Source organism: Bos grunniens, chromosome 6 (assembly GCF_055505025.1).
Source record: "Bos grunniens cultivar Pamir isolate PY7600 chromosome 6, Bosgru_T2T1.0, whole genome shotgun sequence".
Classification (NCBI taxonomy): domain Eukaryota; kingdom Metazoa; phylum Chordata; class Mammalia; order Artiodactyla; family Bovidae; genus Bos; species Bos grunniens.
Genome location: NC_141170.1, coordinates 93,258,955 through 93,284,446, shown reverse-complemented (window position 1 = coordinate 93,284,446; position 25,492 = coordinate 93,258,955). Strand labels below are relative to the sequence as shown.

Below are 25,492 nucleotides of genomic sequence, written 5' to 3'. Positions count from 1 at the left end.
TTACAAGTCACTGCTAGAGTTGATAGTCAGACCTAGTTCTCCTGACTCCACTAACTAGTATGACTCCCCTGCTGTCAATGTGCAGAGAAGGCAATGGCACCCCACTCCAGTACTTTTGCCTGGGAGATCCCATGGACAGAGAAGCCTGGTAGACTGCGGTCCATGGGGTTGCTAGAGTCGGACACGACTGAGCGACTTCACTTTCACTTTTCACTTTCATGCATTGGAGAAGGAAATGGCAACCCACTCCGGTATTCTTGCCTGGAGAATCCCAGGGACGGGGGAGCCTGGTGAGCTGGCATCTATGGGGTCGCATCTATGGCATCTATCAGAGTCGGACACAACTGAAGCGACTTAGCAGCAGCAGCAGCTGTCAATGTGAGACTAGGTGATCCAACTCCTGACTGAGGTCCATGACGGAGGATGGAGGGGGACAACCAGGACTCAGAGAGGACAGCTGACACCCTGAAGCTCATGTGACTCTGCCCACCACACACACAGACTGTGTGATGATGCCGGCGCACAGGGGTGACCAACTCAGCTGCCTGGGACTGTCCTGGCTTTAACACCGAGACTCCTGTGTCCTGAGAACCCCCTCAATCCTGGCAAACCAGGATGATTTGCAAAGAGTTGGAAATGACTGAGAAAATTTCACATGAGGGAGTTTACCAAGTGAGGACTTCTGTATTTGTGCTGGCAGCTTGCGTGTTGGTACTCTTTTGCCTATGTTCTTAAGTAAACAACTTTTTGTTGCTGACGTAAACTTTGCCGTCTTTGATTTGAAGATTAAGACTCAGAATAGATGTTTGGTTCACTTAACTCTTAACTCTGTCTGGTAATACCTGTGAGACATACTGGGTTTCTTCAGTGTTTTGCTGCTAAGAAAATGGTGCTCCCAGTCAAGGCTGATTGACTGGCAATGCTTTTATCTGTGGATTTAAACTGGCCAGTAAGTTAGCATGACTAATTCTAATTGATAATTTTTTTTTTCTTTCATGTACTTTCTTCTTCTTCTTTTAATTTTAAATATATTGGCAATCTCATTCCTGGGCATATTCTGGACAAAATTATAATTCAAAAAGATACATGCACCCATGTATGTAAGTTAGCATGACTAATTCTAATTGATAATTTTTTTTTCTTTCATGTACTTTCTTCTTCTTCTTTTAATTTTAAATATATTGGCAATCTCATTCCTGGGCATATTCTGGACAAAATTATAATTCAAAAAGATACATGCACCCCTGTATTCACAGCAGCACTATTCACAATAGCCAAGACATGGAAGCAACCTAAAGGTATATTGGCAGATGAATGGACAAAGACGTGGCACATATATACAATGGAATACTACTCGGACATGAAAAAGAGTGAAATAATGACGCTTGCAGCAACATGGATACATCTAGAGATTATCATACTAAGTGAAGTAAAAAGAAAGAGAATACCATATCACTTCTATGTGAAACCTTAAATTGGCACAAATGAATCTAACTACAAAATAGAAACCGACTCATAGACATGGAGAACAGACTTGTGATTGCTGACTGGGACAGAGGTTGGGGATCGAAGCGGGAGACAGGAGTTAGCAGACGTAAGTACTACATATAGGATGGATAAACAAGGTCCTTCTAGTTCATAATCCTGAATTAGGTATGTAGATTTTAAGGTGGACCTACAACATTTAATATATTACACTGAGAGAGGTATCTGTGGGCAAAGCTTATGTCAGGTTTTTAAAAGAAAATTTTGCTCATATTTGTTGTCTAAAAGTATATTTCACAATCTGAACAGCTTTGTAGACTTGGAAAACCTGCCCTACTGCCTGATTCCACAAGAGTAAAATCTGCTTTGTGTAAAATAAATTTACTTGGAGGTGAATGTGCCAGTGCACTCCCAAATAGTGTAAAAAATAAAATCCATCCTGGGTATTCTCCTATCAATAGTCAGTAAATCTCAAAGATTCCAGCACCATTGTATCTTATTTTCAGAAAAAGTCCCTCAAAGTAGTTAAACAACTACTTCAGAAGAGTGAAACACTTGCCAAGTAAATGAAAACCCTTAACATTTGAGAGCCAGATACAGGCTGGACTTCAGTTCCCTTTCTCCTCTGCACTGTATGACTTTGTGCTGTACGCAACTTTACAACTGTACAAGACAGCTGTGTGTAATGGTGATTTGAGTTCAGTCCATAATCTGTCCACACGCAGAGCTAACAAATTTTACATATCTTTTATTCCCTCAAATATCTAGAAACCATAGTTACCCATACCCATGTTCTATATATCCTTGACTCCTCTTTTCTAATTTTGACCTTCTATTCCAATCTTTTACATTTTCTTGGCCTTGTTTTCATTTATGTTTAATTACATGTTTTCCACAAACTACATCAAGTCTCTGTGTTGTGAAGTATTAATAGAACATCAATAAATACATACACACACATCCCTAAAATCAGCTGTGCCTTGCAGAGCAGCTAAAGAAGCACACAATCCATTTTTACTGAGTTATGTTGAGCTAAACTAACCTTATATATTTTTATATCCCCAGAAATAAGATGGATAAAAAAGCTTTCAGTCATCTTCAATAGGATTGACTATCTTGCCTTTGTTAGAGCTCTGCTCATGGTTTGATCATTACAGGTTACCATATTTCTTTTCAAAACTTGACTGCCAAGGGTGAGGCTTATGGCTCATTGGAAGTCTTGAAGACATGAGTCATATCACTCAAGGCAGAACTTTTGAGCCAGACCATTTATCTGAGGGCACAAGACGCTGTTATTTACAGCAGACTGAGCTAAACAACAGGCAGAAAAAGTCTGTTTACTGAAATACAGCGCAAAAAGAAAGACAAAATGGGCACTGCTGGGAAATTAAGCAGAACATTTCTGTATCCTCATGATCTAATAATGTGGGTCTGGTTGTTAGAACTTGAATATCTTAACATAATTAAATACTTGGGGTTATTTCTTGGGGAATTAAATGCCTGTTGAGCAAGCATACCCTGGGGGATGAGGGAGAGCAAAGGGTTAGGATTTCAGAGAATGCCAGTAGAAATAGGATAAAACAGCATATGGGAGCTTTTTCAATAAGAAAAATGGAAAAATGTGGCTTCTATTGATATTATTAATAACTGAATTTCAGGATAGCTGGGCAATTGTTTTGGTAAGCAAAATGTTTCCATAAATTGACTTTCAATGGCACATACTGCTACTTACTACTTCTTGAGACACAAAATGTTCATTCGTAGATGTTTCCAGTATGACTTTTTTCTGTCATTCTCCAGCACAATAACTCCTCAATGCTCCACGTACTTTATATTTATAGTTTGACTTTAAATCTCAACTATTAATCCAGCAGGAATTAGTGTGGGATTGTGATGTGAAATTTCTAGCATCAAGATTGGACCACATTGCACTGTGACCCTTTTCATACTGTTCATGGGGTCATCGCTGCAGACGGTGACTGCAGCCATGAAATTAAAAGACACTTGCTCCTTAGAAGAAAAGCTACAACAAACCTAGACAGTGTATTAAAAAGCAGAGACATTACTTGCTGGCAGAGGTGGAAAAGATAGAAGGCAGATGGAGAAGGGGATGACAGAGGATGAGGTGGTTGGATGGCATCACTGACTCAGTGGACATGAGTTTGAGCAGGCTCCAGGAGATGGTGAAGGACAGGGAAGACTGGTGTGCTGCAGTCCATGGGCTCACAAAGAGTCAGACAAGACTGAGTGACTGAACAACGACAACAAAGAGGACAGGAATAAAACAATAGAGTCAGCAACACTGTGACCCATGACATTTGCCTCAGAGAGGCAGAGGGTGAATGTTAAAATCACTGATGGCTTTCAGTGTCCCAACTGTTTCCAGCATATCATTTCTCAAAATATCTTGTAAAAGAGCCATGTAACTCTCCATCTAAAGCAGGTCTTAGAAATGGTGTATTAGTTGACAAGTAAGATGAAAGACAACTGATAACTCATTTGGTGTCTGAACAAATGAATTAAAATATTTTATAGGATTCCTAAGCAGACTTGAGGATGCCAAGTCAAGAAAACAATCTCTCTCTCTCTCCCCTTCTCTGATTTCAGTAATGTCAGCAAAATTCTTTAATTAAATAACTACCAAAACCAGTTGAACAGCTGAAGGCTCTTCACTGAGACGCTCCACCCTTTAATTTCCACTTCTGTGAGGGGAGAAGCCTGGTGGGCTGATGTCCATGGGGTCGCACAGAGTCAGACACGACTGAAGCAACTTAGTAGCAGCAGCAGCAGCAGAGATAAGAAGCTTTACCTCACCTATCTAGACCCATGAGATGCAAGAACTGGGCTGGGTACAAAAAGGGATTAGGAGGTGCAAAGACACAGTCATCCAGGAATTCACAGTCTATACCCATCATGATGTTCATGGTTTCCTTCATCTCTAAACAAGCTAATTTTCTAATAACCTCACCATTGCTACATGATTACACAGCTATTAAATACTGGCTTAGATTCTTAAAGATATAGCAACAACATTTTCTCTTTTATAAATCTGCCCTTGTGAATGAGTGATACACAGGTGACATTTTATTACTTTGAAATGGTAGTAAAAGAACCTAGTTTAGTAAAGTATTATGTGAGCACAGGCAGAGAAAAAGCTAAGGGCCGGAAAGGGTGTACCTCAGAATCTGATCCAGCCCTGCTTACCATGTGCTCTGTGATCACGATCCAGTTGTTAGTGTCTCTGGGCTGCTCTCCTCGTATATCACAGGTGTACATAAGATGATCTCTAAAGATTACAAAGTGATCTGTTCAGATTCGTATCGTTCAGAGGGTCTGTAACTGCAAAGACAAAGTTGGAGCCTGTTTATAACTCTCACCAATTTCTTAGGTTATTAAATGTAAAGTGGCTCTGCTATGGGAACAGAAGAAACCCTTTTCCACTGAGATACAAGTTGTTCCACCAAAGGCAAAAGAAGTCCGTATTAAGGTAATCACCTGAGAGTGCATATAAGCCTAAAATTTTATCACCCCTACTTTGAGTATGTCATTATTGTGAGGTGGGATCCTTAAATAAGGAAATGTTTCCCAATTTTCAGTTATTAATTCTCATTCTGTTTTTTTTTTAATTGATAAGGCCATAGTGGGTATAAAATTAATGACTTAGTTATTGATTTTTAAAAACAAGTCTACTAATCTGCTCTATATAACTTTTATTTGTTGAATTTTTATTGACACTGATAAAAACAGTTAATCATTATCACTAATGACTATTTTTAAAATCTTCTGGGTATCAAATAACATTGAGATTACTTTTCACAAAGAATAAGGAACTCATTTGTGCCTGGAGAAATGACAGCTTCCTGGAACATTCCCCCCACTCCTTTGGACAGAGCCTAACCATTGTTTTGATCACCAGGTTATTGAATAGTCATTGCTGCCATCTTTCTTTGGCCATCTCTTGTTATCTGAGCACTGTGGTAACATACAATTTTGCTCACTTCTCTTCTGCAAACCATTCCCATTCCCTCTATCTTTCATCAAGAGAAGGAACTAACTGTAAAAATCTACTTTTGTGCCTGGTAACAAACTGCATTCTAGTTCCCTCACAGGAGCATCAGTTTACTTCAAAAAGACTGAGATTCAAAAATACAGCCAGAGGCAGCAGTACTATAAATTCCTTAAAGAGAGAGATTTTGGTTTGATGGTTGATCCTTAGCTCAGAATTTGAGAATCAACACTATTATATTGGGCAGTCATCCAGCATAAACAATTATAGTCTTTTCAAGAAAGAGATAAATGTCTTCCCAACTGTAAAACAACCCCTTTGCTGGTTGGTGAATGTTCTTATCTTTGAACCCAGATGTTGGCAATGGGAATCTGTCAAACAGATGACCATGTGATAAAAGGGAGCAATAGTGTCTAAGTTTTCAGTGATTGTGGGACATGAAGCCACTGGGGTTGTAGACAGCATTGGAGAAGGAGTCACTACAGTGAAACCAGGTGTGCAAATGTCGAGCCACAAGTCTGAGATAAGTAGGGTTGTCTATCCTATCAAAGGAAATAGTGCAAACTAGGAATTATTAGAGGAGCCTTAATGAATTGAGGAGGATAAAAGAACACAAGGAAAATGGGTTGTATAGAGTGAAATTTAATTTGGCAAAGTCTCAAACTTTAGCAAACAAATTTGGTGTGCTTATAAACTTTAGAATACAGGCATACCTTTTTTTATTGCACTTGGCTTTATTATGCTTCTAAGAAAGTGCATTTTTTTTAACAAATTGAAAGTTTGAGGCAACCCTGCCTCAATCAAGTCTATCAGTGCCATTTTTCCAATAGCAAAATTTTAAATTAAGATATATACACTGCTATTTTACACAATGCTATGACATACTTAATAGACTACAGGATAGTATAAGCATGATTTTTTTTCATGCACTGGGAAACCAAAGAATTTGTGTGACTCACTTTACAACAATAGTCTAGAACTGAACCTGTGATATCTCCAAGGCATGCCTCTACTCTTAGGCTTCTTGCATGTGGCATGGGCTCAATTCACATTCATCTATTTTATCCTTTAACATTAATGACCAACACATTATATCATGTTTTCTCTCTAGATGACAAAGTCATCCCCCACTTTCTGCCTCAGTGTAGAGAATGCAATGCTTGTCACAACCCAGATGGCAACCCTGGTATAAGGACAGAGTAGGTTTCAGTCACTTTTCTCTAATGCCATTTGATTGTTCCTGTGCTAATTTTTGAATTGAATTAATGTGAGTATTTGACATATCAAACAGCATCACTGGTCATGGAGTCCTGGCTGATGGCAGCACCAGATTTACATGCAAGGGCAAGCCAGTCTATCACTTCTTGAGCACCAGTACATTCATTGAGTACACGGCGGTGGATGAAACTTCCATCGCTAAGAGTGATGATGCAGCTCCTCCTGAGAAAGTCTGTTTAACTGGATGTGGATTTTCCACTGGGTACAGGGCCACTATTAAGATTGGCAAGGTAAGAAGCAGGGTGGGCTAGTTCCTATTTTATTTTTTAAATGATTTTTTTATTTAGGAAAACTGAAATTTTTTTTAAAAAAACAAAACTGTTGAAAGCATCTCCTATGCAGGCTGTTTCTACACAATGCCAAATCAACTGGAAGAAAATGAAAAATTCAGATTCAAAATTTTATTTCTGAATAAGAGAAAATAAAATCTCTAGATTTAATTTTGTTTCTTCTGTATTTGCTTCAGATTTTTTTCTAAAATTTAGATTCACATCTAAAATTAATCTTTTTTCACAAAATAACTATTAATGCTAGTGTGTTAACTTGCTAAGGCTGTTGTAGCAAACCACCGCAGACTGGGTGGCTTAAACAACAGAAACTTATTGTCTCACATTCTGGAAACTAGGAACCCCAAATCAAAGTACTGGCAGGACTGGTTTCTTCTAAGGGCTGTGAATGAAATATCTGTTCCAGGTCTCTCTCCTTGGCCATCTTCTCCCAATGTCTCCTCATATCACCTTCCTTTTATGCCAGTCTTTTTATCCAAATTTTCCCTTTTTATAAGGAAATCAATCATACTGGATTAGAACCCACCTAATTACTTTATTCTAAAGTTTATTACTTCTGCAAAAACCCTATCTCCAAATGAGATCACATTCTGAGGTACTGGGAGTTAAGACTTCAACATATGAATAAGTAGTTAGGTGGAGGGACAAAATACAACCTCTAATGGCTAGCATATATAGTATGAAAATGTGAAAGCTTAAGAGTGATTATTGGGACTCAACTTATGTCAGAGAAACTGAGGAGCCTCTTGATGAAAGTGAAAGAGGAGAGTGAAAAAGCTGGCTTAAAACTCAGCATTCAAAAAACTAAGATCATGGCATCTGGGCCCATCACTTCATGGCAAATAGACAGGGAAGCAATGGAAACAGTGACAGACTTTTATTTTCTTGGGCTCCAAAATCACTGCAGTTGCTGACTACAGCCATGAAACTAAAAGACACTTGCTTCTTGGAAGAAAAGCTATGACCAACCTGCTGCTGCTGCTAAGTCGCTTTAGTCGTGTCCGACTCTGTGCGACCCCAGAGACGGCAGCCCACCAGGCTCCCACGTCCCTGGGATTCTCCAGGCAAGAACACTGGAGTAGGTTGCCATTTCCTTCTCCAATGCATGAAAGTGAAAAGTGAAAGGGAAGTCGCTCAGTCGTGTCCGACTCTTCTTGACCCCATGGACTGCAGCCTACCAGGCTCCTCCGTCCATGGGATCTTCCAGGCAAGAGTACTGGAGTGGGGTGCCATTGCCTTCTCCGATGACCAACCTAGACAGCATATTAAAAAGCAGAGACATCACTTTACCTACAAAGGTCCATCTATAGAGTCAAAGCTATGGTTTTTCCAGTAGTCATGTATGGATGTGGACCATAAAGAAGGCTGAGTCCTGAAGAATTGATGCTTTTGAACTGTGGTGTTGGAGAAGACTCTTGAGAGTCTCTTGGACTGCAAGGAGATCAAACCAGTCAATTTTAAAGGAAATCAGTCCTGAATATTCATTAGAAGGACTGACGCTGAAGCTGAAGCTCCAGTACTTTGGCCACTTGATGCAAAGAACTAACTCACTGGAAAAGACCCTGAAGCTGGGAAAGGTTGAAGACAGGAGGAGAAGAAGATGACAGAGGATGAGATGGTTGGATGGCATGACCAACTCAATGGACAGGAGTTTGAGCAGGCTCCAGGAGTTGGTGATGGGCAGGGAAGCCCGGCATGCTGCAGTGCCTGGGGTCACGAAGAGTCAGACACAACTGAGCAACTAAACTGACTCTCTATGTCACTCTTAATAAATAGAAGAAGTGGGTAAAATAACACACAATTCATAAACTAAACCATTCCCCAAAACAATCGCATATGTGGTGGTCTCATCCAACTCCAAAGTCTAAAAAATGGTCCATATATTAGTTGAGTTGAAATTTCTATCTCCAGTACTCTCTCTGAACCCCAAATTCTTTCATCCAATGCCATACCTGACATCTCCCTTTGAGGATCTCACAGGTATCTCAAACTGAGTATGTATCAAATGGAATTCTTAATTTTCTTCCTCCCTATCACCCAGACATATTTATGCCCACTCTAATTTTCTTCATCCTCGATCTTTCCTCTCCATCACCTTATATACAATCCAGCAGCAAGTCCTGCTAACTTTACCTACAAGGTATATTTTAAATCTTTCCACTTTCTTCATCATATCTTCACTGGATGCAACGGCCTTCCTTTTATTGTTTTCATTACTCCTCTGGACAATCTCCAGTAAGTCTCCATTTATAAATCAGAGTAATTTTATAAAACATAAATTGGTCTGCATTACATTTTTTTAAATTTTATTTTATTTTTAAACTTTACAATATTGTATTAGTTTTGCCAAATATCGAAATGGATCCGCCACAGGTATACATGTGTTCCCCATCCTGAACCCTCCTCCCTCCTCCCTCCCCATACCATCCCTCTGGGTCATCCCAGTGCACCAGCCCCAAGCATCCAGTATCATGCATCGAACCTGGACTGGCAACTCGTTTCATATATGATATTATACATGTTTCAATGCCATTCTCCCAAATCTTCCCACCCTTTTGTTAAAAATCCTTCAATAGCTCCCATTCTTGGAACAATCTCATCTAACTCACTATGATCCACTCACACTTGCCTCTCATGAGATCTGTAAGCCTGCTGAGCTGTCCCTGTCTTGCATGAAAATATTTACACGAAGTATTCTGATTGTCTGGAATGCTCATCTACTGAGCCCTTATGTGGCTGCTTCATTAACATTATTCTCAGTTTAGAGATCACCTGCTGGGAAAAGATACAATACTGGAAGAAACAGGAAAGTGAAAGTGTTAGCTGCTCAGTCGTGCCTGACTCTTTGTGACCCCATGGACTGTAGACTGCCAGGCTCCTCTGTCCATGGGATTCTCCTGGCAAGAATACTGGATGGCCATTCCTGGGTGGCCATTCCTGGGTTGCCATTCCTGTCTCCAGGGGGTTCTTCCTGAGCCAGAAATTGAACCCAGGTCTCCTGCATTGCAGGCAAATTCTTTATCACTGAGCCACCAGGGAAGAAACAGAAAGACTACCAATTTAGATTTGCATCCTAGTAAAATATAATCTAAAAATTAAGGAGAAATAAATGGTTTCTCAAAAAAAAAAAAATCATCTGCTTGCTCAAAGAAGTTCTTTATTTCTTTCTATCTACTCCATCTAAGCAGGAATCTCTTTCTGTTATTCAAGGTAACATGACTGCTTCATTAATAGTATGGTCCCAAATCTCAAATTCTCATACCTCTTCTTTTCGTTAGCCCACAAGCTCCAGAAAGGTGTGGGCCAAGTCTCTGTTCACTGCACTGCTTAGCAAGGAGCCTGGACATAGTAATGACTCAATAAATAATAATTGGGGAAAAAAAGAGATGTATGAATGAATAAAGGAAAGGGATGTCCAAATATGTGGAAGACTAAAAAGGTGAGGAGTTTGTGGAAAATATACATATGGCTGTTGAAACAGATTTATTCCAAGAAAGAGATGAGAGAAGGGATGTTGGATATAGTTTAAATTAGTATTCTACTTTTTTACTGTGCTAGTAAAACTACCAGAGAAATTACGAGAAAAGGCAGAACATGCCCAGTTTACTTTCTGACCACAAAGAAGTCATCAATAAAATGTGTTGTGTGGATGAGTGAATGATGAATGATATTTGAGAGAATGGCCACACGGATTTCAAAGCTCCAAGTTCAGGAACTGAACCGAGAGCTTGGGAGGCCATAGATGAAATTACAGCTCACGGAGAGTGCGTATGGCACCTCTGGACCCACATGCTGCTGCTGCTAAGTCGCTTCAGTTGTGACCGACTCTGTGCAACCACAGAGACAGCAGCCCACCAGGCTCCCCTGTCCCTGGGATTCTCCAGGCAAGAACACTGGAGTGGGTTGCCATTTCCTTCTCCAATGCATGAAAGTGAAAAGTGAAAGTGAAGTTGCTCAGTCGTATCCGACTCTTCTTGACCCCATGGACTGCAGCCCACCAGGCTCCTCCATCCATGGGATTATCCAGGCAAGAGTATTGGAGTTGGGTGCCATCGCCTTACCCACATAAATCTCTGCTTATAAGTTTAGACATTTCAAAACACATGCATATATAGATACAGGTCTTTCTGTTTTCAGGTTTCCTTGCTCGCTGCTGTGTAATAGGATTAAGAGTGTTCTAGCAGGAAGATGCGGAGAAGGCAATGGCACCCCACTCCAGTACTCTTGCCTAGAAAATCCCATGGACGGAAGAGCCTGGTAGGCTATAGTCCATGGGGTTGCTAAGAGTCGGACACAACTGAGCGGCTTCACTTTCACTTTTCAGTTTTCTGCATTGGAGAAGGAAATGGCAACCCACTCCAGTGTTCTTGCCTGGAGAATCCCAGGGATGGGGGAGCCTGGTAGGCTACTGTCTATGGGGTCACACAGAGTCGGACACGACTGAAGTGACTTAGCATAGCATAGCAGGAAGATGACTTTTGGCTAGAATCTTCTTTAATATAGCATGAAGTAAAAGTGTTAGTTGCTCAGTCACATCTGACTCTTTGCAACCCAGGGACTATGTGCTGGTTGCATAGTCCACTGGAATTCTCCAGGCAACAATACTGAAATCAGTAGCCATTCCCTTCTCCAAGAGATCTTCCCAACCCAGGGATTGAACCTGGGTCTCCTGCATGACGGGCAGATTCTTTACCATATGAGCCACAAGGGAAACCCTAATAATACATAGTACAGGGTACAAATCCCCCAACTGATTTAACTATATTTTCTTTCTGAAGCTATGCATGGATCGATAATCTATTGCAACATGGAGGTTCAACTTTGATGAAAAATAATTTATTTACAAAAGACTCAGTTATGATCACTAAGAACATGCTGGTTAAACCAAATCTAAAACAAATTTGGCATGGGTTTGTGCTGTTTCTGGTTCTCTTTGTGACACTCTCACTAGAATGAGTCATTCGGTCCTAGTAACTCATCAAAGTGATCTTCTGAATTTCATATTCTAAGATTGGAGATACTTTGCAGGTTCTACCTTTTTACCCTAGGTCTAGCATTTACACTTGTCTCCCCACAGGTCACCCCTAGCTCAATGTGTGTGGTCTTTGGCCTGGGAGGAGTTGGCCTTTCGGTCATCATGGGCTGTAATTCAGCTGGTGCATCCAGGATCATTGGGGCTGACCTCAACAAAGACAAATTTGAAAAGGCCATGGCTGTAGGAGCCACTGAGTGCATCAGCCCCAAGGACTTCACCAAGCCCATCAGTGAGGTGCTGTCAGAAATGACAGGTGACACTACAGGCTGCAGTTTTGAAGTTATTGGGCATCTTGAAACTATGGTAAGAGCCATGATACGGGAGCCACACAATACACAAGCTACCTTGATTGCACAAAGGTAAACTCATTTTCCATAGCTTTACTAATAGTAACTACCTATTAGGCAAAATACCTGGTAATCATGAAGCAGTTGTGCCTGAAGCCACACAAAAGCCTACATGCAGGTCTACCTGTAAAGTTAAGTATCACATCATACCACTCTCCTGTGACCACACTGCGAGGGAGTCAACCATCAGGGAAAATTGTTCAAGTATTACTCTGCTTTGTATATATGGCATTTTTTTTTTTTTTTTGAACAATGATTACATCTCTTGAACTTTTGTAAGCCAAATAGCCTAAAGTGACTCTCTGGGGAAAGAGCAGGAGCAAAGGGCATGGGTAGAGGGGCTATTCCAAATTTGGCCATCTTCCCTCAAAACCATGGTGTAGCCAATTTCTCACTGTATACCTGACCTTTGCCTTCTCTTATCTGCTGCTGCTGCTGCTAAGTCACTTCAGTGGTGTCCAACTCTGTGCGACCCCATAGATGGCAGCCTACCAGGCTCCCTGGTCCCTGGGATTCTCCAGGCAAGAACACTGGAGTGGGTTGCCATTTCCTTCTCCAATGCATGAAAGTGGAAAGTGAAAGTGAAGTTGCTCAGTCGTGTCCGACTCTTCTTGACCCCATGGACTGCAGCCCACCAGGCTCCTTCATCCATGGGATTATCCAGGCAAGAGTACTGGAGTGGGTTGCCATTGCCTGCTCCGTCTCTTATCTGAATTCTCTCAAAATAGAAGCCTTCAATTCTCTAAAATACGCCTCCCTTGTGGCAGTCAGCAGCACCAGACTTCTGCTTAGATCTGAGGTCAGAAGATCTAAGCAGATCTTCTTAGATCTGCTTAGATTGGTGGGCATAAAAATATGCCCACCAATACTAGCACTAAATCAGGGTAGGGGGATTATCTTTTGTATCATTATGACCACAGTCTCGTTTTAGATCACTTCATATCCATTCTTGGAAGAAAGACTTTTCAGGGAAGATATGATGAGAAAACAGACTTCTCATTGTCAACAGAGTTAAAGCCGCACTCTCAGGCCAGAGGCTCTGTTGTTCCTACCTTCAAAAATGCATCCCTTCCACAGTAAGAAGGGCGAACTGCAATATGGGACAATATGGGACACAGTCAATTCTGCTCCAATTGAGCAGTAGACTAAAATTGCTCTAATACTTTTGGTACCTTAGGAATAAGTAGTCTTTACCACTGTTGTTATTCCCCTTCCCTGGTGTCACTTAGAATTATTACATAGCAACAAATACCACGTTTATACAGTCAATATGCAATATTGGATATTGTTAGGGTCTGTTGATTTCCAGATGATACTTTAATGAACATGTATCTCTAATAAATAATATCTATTGCTACAACCTATCAAGTATTCAGAAAAACCATTAACGAATAGTTAATGGGTGGATGACCAGCAAATGTGGGATTAGTCTCAGAGATGCAACCGAGAAAGGGATTTCTTTGTCCTACATTTTAACATTTGATTTCATTTTCATATTAAAGTTTAATAAAAGAAAACTGGGTCAATTGATTCAGTATAGGTAATTTGATTTAGTTTAGTTCAAATGGCTTTCTAAACCTTCTCAGTGGTGATATTGTTCTGAAAATATAGGAAATTTCCCCCTGCATTTTGGTCCATGGTAAACTGAAAATGCCATGAACACTGACCACATTCTACTTTCTGCCTTAAAAGTCAAATGTATGAACAAGTTTAAGTTGTGACTAAAATTGTGTTGAGAATTTTTTAAAATAAGCATAAAGCAAAAGGCATGTGGGCCTAATTTTACTTCATGACTTGGAAAATAAATCAACTATTAGAACCAGAATGTACATAGGGTATTTCTGAGTCTATAACATGAGATGAGACACATTCTCCTTCATTCTACACTTGGATTGATGCCTTTGCATCTGCAGCATGAACTAAGTGGTCAGTGTGGTGGCAGGGGCTCCTCCATCAGCCAAGATGCTCATGTCCACCCAGTGCTGCTCTTCACTGGACACATGTGGAAAGGGTGCATTTTTGAAGGTAAGAACGACAGAGCCTCTGGCCTGAGAGTGTGGCTTTAACTCTGTTGACAATGAGAAGTCTGTTTTCTCATCATATCTTCCCTGAAAAGTCTTTCTTCCAAGAATGGTTATGAAGTGATCTAAAAAGAGACTGTGGCCATATGATACAAAAGATAATCCCCCTACCTTGATTTAGTGCTAGTATTGGTGGGCATATTTTTAGTATTAGCATCCGCAACTCAAGTTCTCCTAAGGCCCGAATGAGAGGCTCCAGCACTCCCTATTGGGATGATTTTATGGAACAGAAATTTCTGATTTAATCTATTATTTTCAACATACGTGAGAATGTGTATGAAAAATAGAATTTATTTGATTCACTAAATAGCGTCAACAGAAAGTTCTGGATCTAAACCCAAAATAAAAGGGATTGTCCTATTTTATGGGGATGATTGAAATTAACACCAGAAAGACTGACACAGACAATGGTCAACTCAGTCCTGGTCTTAAATGAACTATCAGTAGGATTTGATATAGCTGATGGCTCCCTTTTTCTCAAACACTCTGTTCACCTCACTTCTAGATATTACTTTGTTGTTGCTGCTATTGTTCTTCCTCCTCTCTTCCTCCTCCTCTTCTTTCTCCTTTATTCCTCCTCCTCTTCCTTCCTCATTGGTCACTCCTTCCAGGAATCTTTGCTGGGTTCCCGTACATCCCTAAGATTCTAACTTTGGTGTGTCCTAAGGTTCAGCGCTCAGTCCTCTTCTCATTATTTACACTTCCTTCCAAGGTGATTTTCTGTGGTCTCAAGACTTTAAATACACTCTACCCATAACACTTAAGTTTATGTCTTCAGCCTAGACCTGAAGATACAAAGGTTGCCTACCTGGCACGTCCACTTGGATAGTTGATAGACATGTGAACTTTACCTGCCCCAAACCACTCCTGCCTCCCAGCCGTCCCATCTCAATAAATGATGACTCCATCATTCCTGTTAATCAGCCCTCAAGCCCTGGGTTATGCTCTTTCTCTCATACCATGACTATTTCAGCAAAGCCTGTTGTCTATGCCTTCAAAGTATACCCAGGATTTGATCATTTCTCACCAGCACCATCACTCGTCCAAGTCACCATCACCTCTTCCTGCGTGACATCAATGACTTAAATGGTCTGCCTGCTTTTGCCCTTTGTCTCCTAGAGTATTCCCTACAGAGCAGCCAGAGAGTGAGACTATTAAAAGGGAAATCCGATCAGGTCACCCTTCTCCCATGTCTTCTTCTAATGTCTTCTCTAATGTCTTCCTTTCTCACTCAGAATAAACTCTCAAACATGCAATGGCCGAAAGGCCCCCTATGATCCGGCCCTCTGACCCCAGCTGCTACTACTGCTCTTGCTCTTTTCTTGCCACACTGGCCTCCTCACTGTTCTCATTGGCCAACACTTCACCTCAACACCTTTATAATGACTCTGCCTTCTCCCTGAACTACTTTACCCCAAGATTTCTGGATAGTTCCTGTCCTTTATGTTTTTGTTCAGATGTTACCCTATCAGACTGGCCTTCCCTAAGCGTTGAAAAATCACATTCCCTCCCCACCTGCCTAGCCTCGGCCTCTGCACAACCTACTGCTCCTACTCTGTTTTTCTCCTTCGGTCTTGTCATTGATGATGTGCTCTGCAATATTTGTTTACTGTCAGTCTCCCTGAACTAAAGGGAGAGGATTCTTAGGCTTCCTGTTCTTCCTGAGATTAGGGACAGGGCATTTTGACCCCCATCATGTTCCCATCTCTGAAATGGTACCTGGTACTTAAAGTGAAAGTGTTGGTCACTCAGTCATGTCCAACTCTTTGCAAACCCATGGACTGTAGCCCACCAGGCTTCTCTGTCCATGGGATTCTCCAGGGAAGAATACTGGAGTGGGTTGCCATTTTCTTCTCCAGGTTATCTTCCCAACCAAGGGATTGAACCCACGTCTCCTATATTGCAGGTGGATTCTTTACCATCTGAGCCATCAGGGAAGCCACCTGGTACTTAGCATATACTCAAAAGACATTCAGTTAATATGTGAATTCTACTTCTAACTCATCAATAATCCATAATATCCCCACGTCACACAAATAGTCAAAGTGAGGAAGCTCAACTTATATCTCTTATTGTTTATTTCTCAAGTAGTCTTATTTTCTCTAAAGAGCCCTCTCTGAAGAATCTCATCTGTACCAACCAGCCTCTCCTTTTTTGTGTCCCAGGTACTGTGGAAAGAGAAAAGGCTTGGGCTCACACTGACCATAGTCTGTGTCTCTGGCGACCCTGACAAGAACTATAGCAGCCAGGTACTGAGTGGGCTCAAGAGAAAATAAGAGAAAAGGAAGTGGAACCAAGAACATTGAACTGGAGACAATTCTTCCTGTAAAGTAGTTTTTCTGCAAAAGGAGAAGAGATATGGGGTAGCTAGAAGATGTGGGGGCAAGAAAGGTTTTTCATGGGGTTTCTGCATTTGTTTCTTAAGAAGGGAGAAATGCAGTTCCATTGTGTGCTGCTGAGAATAGCATCATCCAGGGTAGAGGTAACAGGGCAAGAGAGAGAAGGAACAAATAGAAGATAAAAAAATATAAAAATCATTTAGTAAAGTCTGAAGCGACTCAGCAGCAGCAGCAAAGAGAACACATGAGCTTGTTTACAGGTTGGAAAAGCAGAAATTATGTTCCAAACCTAGTGACTGATTTCCTGGAAAAGAATTTGACCTGGACAAATTGATAACACATGATTTACCTTTTAGAAAAATCAATGAAAGATTTGAACTGCTTAACTCAGGACAAAGGTACCTTCTTTTTTATGGTTATTTTGTCTTCTCCCCATAGGCTACTTTTTAAATTTAATATTTATAAATGTATGTTTCCTTCATATTTTATATTATTTTATGTAGCAAGATTGATATAGACTTACAAAAAGAATAAGTCTTCTTCTTAGACTTATTGTGTCATTGTCCTATAAAACCAATTTTTAAAACCTCTGATTTTTTAATAGTAGATTGATTTCATCTTAGGTATTTTTATTTCATCACAAACCCCCTCACTTCTTCAAGTATTGCCACAAAATTTCCTTACTTTATAGTTTTTAAAGTGCTTTTAAAAGTGTGTTTTCTTCTGATCCTTGAAGATTAGGTTTTGTTTGCTTACTTGTTTTTTTAACTTTTGATTCCCTTCACCTATTTCTACCACCCCATAATCCTGCTTATGGCAACCACTAATCTGTTCTCTGTATCTATGAAGTTGTTGTTATTTTAGATTCCACATACAAGTGAGATCATATAGCATTTGTCTTGGACTGACTCATTTCACTTAGCATAATGCCCTTGAGGCCATCCATTTTGTTGTAAATGGCAAAATTTCATTCTTTTATGACTAAATATTCCATTATACACACACACACACTTCATTCATTCATCCATTCATGGACACAGGTTGTTTCCACATCTTGGCTATTGTAAACAGTGCTGCAGTGAACAGGGGCATGCTTGCTCTCATTTTGCACAGTTATTACCTTAGTTAAATTCAGTCCTAACATTTTGAGGTTCTAGGTGACAGAAGGTCTGTGTTGTGTAATGGTGACCTGGACCTTCCCTTTTTATACTTTCTCTGCTGTGACCATGGATCTGTTTCATAAATACAAGCAGAAGCACAAGATTGAAGACAGATATATATATATGAAGATATATAGTCTTCATGAAATAAACATTCAGTGTCTTATGAGCACCTGGGAATTATCTGGGTTCTTAGGTCAGCAATATTAACATTTTTAACTTACATGTTCTAAAGCCAAAATTACATATTTTAAGATTGTATATATGTAATATATAACATACATATAAGTACATATATAATATATATCAAGTACATATACATATATATATATACTTGGATTTTTATGTTGGAATAAAGACTTTTAAAAAGAATTTTACACAGTAGATTTAGACATAAAGATATGACACATGCATTTCCTACACTAATATTAATTTTATGGATAGCCTTTAACACATTGTAACCATTTTTTTTTTGATTCAAATGTAAATATTTTTAAAAAGCACTTGTTACAAGATAAGTTGAATTAGGTTTTGAAAACAGCTCATTGCATAATGTAAGTTACTTGATTAGGAAAGAAATAGTGAAAGGGAGGATACAAGGGAGGAGTGCATTTTAAATGATTAAGAATCATTTTATAACTAGATGAAACTGAAAAGCATAGTATAAGAGATTTGTCAGCATACATGAATATTTCAGGAAAATATGTCTTTTTATAATACTATTTCCAAATTGGGAAAGGAGTATGTCAAGGCTGTATATTGTCACTCTGCTTATTTAACCTATATGCAGAGTACATCATGAGAAATGCTGGGCTGGATGAAGCACAAGCTGGAATCAGGATTGCCGGGAGAAATATCAATAACCTCAGATATGCAGATGACACCACCTTTATGGCAGAAAGTGAAGAACTAAAGAGCTTTTTGATGAAAGTGAAAGAGGAGAGTGAAAAAGTTGGCTTAAAACTCAACATTCAGAAAACTCAGATCATGGCATCTGGTCCCATCACTTCATAGCAAATAGATGGGGAAACAGTGGAAACAGTGACAGACTTTATTTTGGGGGGCTCCAAAATCATTGCAGATGGTGACTGCAGCCATGAAATTAAAAGACGCTTACTCATTGGAAGGAAAGTTATGACCAACTGAGACAGCATTTTAAAAAGCAGAGACATTACTTTGCCAACAAAGGTCCATATACTCAAAGTTATGGTTTTTCCAGTAGTCACGTGTGGATGTGAGAGTTGGACTATAAAGAAAGCTGAGTGTCAAAGAATTGATACTTTTGAACTGTGGTGTTGTAGAAGACTCTTGAGAGTCCCTTGGACTGCAAGGAGATCAAACCAGTCCATCCTATAGGAAATCAGTCCTTAATATTCATTGGAAGGACTGATGCTGAAGCTCCAGTACTTTGGTGACCTGATGTGAAGAACTGACCCCTTGGAAAAGACCCTGATGCTGGGAAAGATTGGAGGCAGGAGGAGAAGGGGACAACAGAGGATGAGTTGGTTGGCTGGCATCACTGACTCAATGGACATGAGTTTGAGTAAATTCTGGGAGTTGGTGATAAACAGGGAGGCCTGGCGTGCTGCAGTCCATGGGGTTACAAAGAGTCGGACAACTGAGCGACTGAACTGATAATACTATTAAACATACAAGTTCAGCTACAATCACAGTGTAATATATATATTACATATATATCCTAATAGTAATTTCAATAAAGCAGTCCCTATGTCCTGATTTGCTTAGTAATGACTCCATTTAACAAAATAATGTTTTTAATTGTATACATCTGTACTGGCATAGCTTGCTATATCTATTTACATTTTTGCTGTCTAGTTGCTAAGTCGTGTCCAACTCTTTGTGACCCCATGGCCCACCAGTCTTCTCTGTCCATGTCTCCAGGCAAGAATGAGTTGCCGTTTCCTTCTCCAGGGGATCTTCTTGACCCAGGTATTGAACTCACATCTCCTGTATTGCAGGTAGATTCTTTACCTCTGAGGCACTGGGGAAGCCCTGTATCTATATACACAATATACTTAAAATTCTTAATAAAATTTAAAGATTTTATAAAATGTTTTGTGGTGATTTTTTAAGAGGGTAGTTCTATTTATTATAAAACTTTTATTCTCTAAGGGTAAAGCATTAAGACATCTACATGAAACATGTGAAATACTTTGTAAGAAAAGTAAGTAATGTGGGTACAATAGAAATTGGAGGTTTCAATATAAGGTTGCAATACAGCTTGTACATTCCTACCTTGGAAGATTGCAAAAAGTCTAGGTACTTAAGAGTATTTACTTTTACATGATGAGTATTTCCCAATGGAAAGTGGCTTGAACCCAAGGGGTAAAATTTCTTTCCTTTGCGTTATTGATCTACACTTAATCTAGGTTTGAAAAACAAAGCAAAACAAAAAACAGCAGAAATAGCTAAAAAGGCATATTAAATTCCTTTGTGAAGTACCTTCATCATCAACTGTTTAGCAATGGCAATTCTCAAAGCACTTATAGTTACAATTTATTAGAAAATATATACATATACAAGCAATACACACACACACTCTCTCTCTACCTAAGAATCATTCAGAGACTTCCCTCATCCATTAGCAACATCTACAGTTACAACCCAAACACCTAATGAAGGAAAACTGATCCCCAAAAGCATTTTTAACCAGAAAAATACATAAAGTATATTAATGTTTATGACCCTTACCTCAAATTTTGAGAAAACTTGTTACACAAGGATATCTAAAGTTATATACAAGTATAATTACATCAGAAGAAATGAATCTAAAAAGGAATAAACATTTATCTCTCTCAGACCAGCTTTTTAAATGAACTCCACTTTATGCCTAGAGTTTCTTATAAATTTTATTTTTTAAAATGTTGTGTATGTCACAATTTTGTATTTTTAGTGCTTATTATGAAATTTTGTGAAATCGTTTCTTACTTCTGAGCTCGCCATGGCCAAACAGAAAAACCTTCTTCAGTCTTCGCAGGGAAACCTGCCTATGAGCAGTTTTTCATATCACAGAAAATGCTGGTCCTAAGGAGAAATCCGGAGAAGGCAATGGCACCCCACTCCAGCACTCTTGCCGGGAAAATCCCATGGACGGAGGAGCCTGGTGGGCTTCAGTCCATGGGGTTGTGAAGAGTCAGACACGACTGAGTGACTTCACTTTCACTTTTCACTTTCCTGCATTGGAGAAGGAAATGGCAACCCACTCCAGTGTTCTTGCCTGGAGAATCCCAGGGACAGCGGAGCCTGGTGGGCTGCCATCTATGGGGTCGCACAGAATCGGACACGACTGAAGTGACTTAGCAGCAGCAGCAGCAGCAAGGAGAGATCAGGAAACTCATAGTTTTTATGTATTTTTCATTTCTAATCAACAAAGCCATGAAGCAGTATCAAACTGAGTCCTTGGCTGTTAAATCAGAGGATTAAAGAAATAGCTATAAGAATGTTAAATAAACATCCAACTTCTTATTTAAAAAATAATCTACAATTTTATCTACTTAAATCATGAATGAAAGGTATGAATTTATTATGCAATTTTTCTTTTCATTTCAACCACATACCAAGCAATGAGTTAGGTAAACACGTAGCTCATGGTGGTGAGTAAAACAGATGTAGCCTCTGCCCTCACAGAGCATAGAGTGTAGCAAGACACCCACTTAATAAGAAAGTAAATAAACATACAAATATATCACTTAAACACATGATGTGTTAAGTAGGGCAGTGACTAAAGCACTGTGTTAGAGAAAAAAATGGAAGGAAGGAATCTTCCAACTTTCTATAACGTGTCTTAGAAGGCCATTCTGAGAAGGTGCAATTTAAGCTTACATCTGATGAGCTGGAACAGGCCCCATGAAGAGAGGGGCAGAATTCTCCCAGTTGGAGGAACCACATATCCAAAGGCCAGTAATCTGGAAAAGTTGACCATCTCCTACTGGGAACTTAGAACAGGTTAGAATGGCCTCAAAACATTAATAATATTCTAAATGCTGATTCCTTATGAAGACTTTTATATATTTATCTCAATAGTCAGCTTTTATATGCACTTGTCCAGAAAAGAACGTGCTTTAGTTATTACCAAGATTAACATCAAATGATTTTTATTTAGAAGAAGAAAATGGCTATGCTGCTGCTGCTGCTAAGTCGCTTCAGTCGTGTCTGACTCTTCGAGACCCCATGGACTGCAGCCTATCAGGCTCCTCCATCCATGAGATTTTCCAGGCAAGAGTACTGGAGTGGGTTGCCATTGCCTTCTCCAGAAAATGGCTGTAGATGGATAGATATAGCTTTCCCAGGAATACTCTTTCCCCCATGACCTTAACTCCAACCTACAAAATTCTTCCCATCAGCATTTTCTTTATTTCTCACTCCTCTCTGTATCAAAAAGTTTTTCTATTCCTCTGTAACAATTAGCTGACTGAGGCCTCATAAACTAGCTTGCCATATTCACCTCCTTCATGGATATCTATTTTATTCATCTTCTTGTTTCTGACTCCCTCATAGAACTGGATTCCCTTCACCAATCAGCCTTAGATTCCTGTAATTCTTTCCACCACTCTTCTGACATTGCCAGTCACCCAACAGGCTACAGAAAAGTGAAGTATGTCTTTTCTGTGAGAATTCAACGCACTACACATGCAAAGTTTTAGAAGATACTGTGCTAAAATTTTTTTCTTGAAACAGTGCCTAGTAAAACATTCTATGCCCAATGAACACTACGCAGACATTACTGACTGATTCAACAATTAAGTTGAGAGGATTATATATTTCTGGCTGTGTCAAGTGTCCAACTAAATACATCATCATGCTAGTCAAAGAATTAAAGTAGCAACTACTCTTTCAAGTAGTCAAATATTTAATTGCAAATTTGGATTTATTTTTCTCTCCTGTAAATGAATAAGACTAATTTAAAAGTCAAGTCAACATTTTAATTAGAAAAGTTTTTTGGATTTGCAATTGCACATTTGGAGAAAAATTCTTTTAGCTTGTTTAGCATTTTATGTTTCAGTGCAAATTTTGTCAAAGAACCAAATCTTTCACAATGACCTGGAATGCCTCAAATATAGTATGCTTCATTCAGCATAGCCTTGTGTAAAACAAACTTTCCTACCAAAAACCCATGAAGTACAAATACTGTACTATGACTGTAGATTACACAGGTTTAGTCAAAAGCATGATGTGGTAACCTGATTCAGAAGGTCTGGGTTTGAAACTCAGTACCTGTTTCCTGAGGTCCCACCTAGCTCTAACTTTCAAAAGCTGTAATAGGAATGATGGCTCTTGGTTTCTCTTTACTTTGGAAAAGATGACTGAAGAACACCTTCTCAGGAATGAAGGGAGCTAAAGCAATCTTAAAGGAGATCAGTCCTGGGTGTTCATTGGAAGGACTGATGCTGAGGCCAAAACTCCAATACTTTGGCCACCTCATGTGAAGAGTTGACTCATTGGAAAAGACTCTGATGCTGGGAGGGATTAGGGGCAGGAGGAGAAGGGGACGACAGAGGATGAGATGGCTGGATGGCATCATCGACTTGATGCACATGAGTTTGGGTGAACTCTGTGAGTTGGTGATGGACAGGGAGGCCTGGCATGCTGCGATTCACGGGGTTGCAAAGAGTCAGACACGACTGAGGGACTTAACTGAACTGAAAGCACTTTCAGCTTATTTTTGCAAAATAGGGGACACATGCTAGTGAATTAATCATGGCATCTGAAAATCAGGAAAAAAAAAAGGCATTCCCCAGGAAACCACTGAAGGTTCTGGGGAACACTTGGCTGAATCTGAAAGAAATTCTTGAGTTTGATTAAGGAGAAAATAACTTGCAGCAGGGGCAGGAAAGAGGGGGAAGTGGGGTAGAGAAAGAGAGAACACAGTTTTCTCATCAGGAGCTCAGCCCTGGCACTACCAAGAGGCCCTATTTCACCTCTACCTGCTTCTAGAAGCTTGGTATGGCAGAATTCTAGCCTAATCTGGGCTGTTGTCCCTTTGAAACAAATTATCATCATAACATGTCATTTTGTAAGAATGCCAATTTCTCCAAATTCTACAGTTCATCTTGTGTGAAGGATATTAATATCTATCTTTTTCTTTTCGTTGCTTTGAATATCTCAGTTCATCCAAATGATTTCCTCTAATTATAGTCGGAGTAAAAGTGAAGAAACTGGGTAACTTCCCCACACTGGATGTATATTTCAGAGGCTCAACTGGCCCCCAGCCACTAGACTTAGGACTTTCACAGAAGAGATCAAGCACGCTCCTTTGGTGTCAGTGCAGCAGGCAATGCTTGTAGGAACAGCAACAGGCCCTGAAAGAAAACACCTAGCCATCCCCAGAAGTCTCCACACCACACTTAGGAGGCCTCCCACATGAGGTCTCTCCCCTTTTAACCAATAATATTTTTCTCTTTTTTAAAATTTACACAAGGAAATATCTCTGAGCGTCTATATCCCGATTACTTTACCCCGAGACTAGCCCGGCATTTTGACTGCACCCATATGGGTTGTCTCTCCACCTCCTGGAAATAACCACCTCACTATTCCAGGGGCAATGCAAACTAGCACGGCCAAAACTAAACCCTTAGTATCTCCAAAGTTGATCTGCCTCCTGGTTCCTCACTTCGGTCTGTGGCCCTACCATCCACTCGAACTCAAAAGCCAGGCCCCTTGCTAGAATCTTCCCTTTCCACCAGCTTCCACAGCAAATGATTTATTAAGACCTCTTGATTTTACCTCCAAAACCACGAACCAATCAATTCCCTTGCCCTCTTCCCTACTACCAAGTTTCGCCAGTTTGTGATTTGTTCCCTCATCTCTTGCCCAAATTCCTACAACAAACATCAACACAAGTCCCTGCCTATTACAGTACAGCTTTGAACAGACTTGTTCAAATCCTCCAAGTCTATCCACAGGAAGGCCCACAATGAGCACTCTTTTTCTGTTCTTTAAAATACCAAAAAGCCTTTTGAGAGCAAAGTAGGAAGTGGCACCAACCTCCTTGTACTACATTCTCTTACCTGAGGCTCAGAGCAGGATATTTCCCAGCCTCCGCATGGACAGGAAGTGCAGGGTGGAGACTGAAGGCCTGTTCACTGTGGAGCAGCTTGGCTTCCGCCCTGGTTGACTCCTGTTAGGAGAGTGTGAGAGGAATAGACATCACCTGAAAAGGGTGGGGAGAATGCCAAGCTCAGGTGCACTCTATTGACAGACCTCGTTGATGTGAGAACTTCCTATCAGAGCAAGAACTTACTGCTCCCTTTCTCTTAAAAAGTAGATTTATCTTTCACTGGTTTATTTCCCCTGAAAACCAAGATTGAGGATTCTGAGTCTAAATACCATGGACTTAACTGCTTTACCTTTTACCAAAAACAAGTTTAGTGATACTTTGGGAATCATGGCATTGTTTTAGTTAGATTTACTGAGTTTGGGTTTGTTGTTGTTGTTTTGATGTAAGCCATTTAAT

General features: G+C 40.0%; 1 protein-coding gene and 1 pseudogene across 14 annotated transcripts in view; one reads left to right on the top strand and one right to left on the bottom strand.

Moving 5' to 3' along the window:
- Window positions 1-25,287, bottom strand: part of C6H4orf17 (chromosome 6 C4orf17 homolog) — an 88,815-nt gene extending 63,528 nt beyond the window's left edge. For 2 of the 13 annotated variants that reach the window (XM_086406721.1, XM_086406727.1), the window contains exon 1: window positions 25,047-25,217. The gene's annotated coding sequence lies outside the window, so the exon portion shown is untranslated. Of the gene's footprint in view, window positions 1-4,689; window positions 4,825-25,046 lie in introns of all 13 variants that reach the window. The other 11 variants (XM_086406729.1, XM_086406731.1, XM_086406724.1 and 8 more) reach the window with 10 other exon arrangements.
- LOC147371015 (all-trans-retinol dehydrogenase [NAD(+)] ADH7-like) lies at window positions 837-20,042 on the top strand (annotated as a pseudogene). Its single transcript, XR_015165710.1, has 8 exons — window positions 837-949; window positions 4,874-4,972; window positions 5,846-5,985; window positions 6,603-6,690; window positions 6,783-6,999; window positions 12,134-12,402; window positions 14,337-14,463; window positions 17,119-20,042. The product of XR_015165710.1 is annotated as an all-trans-retinol dehydrogenase [NAD(+)] ADH7-like (transcript).
- Window positions 25,288-25,492: the final 205 nt, after the last annotated feature.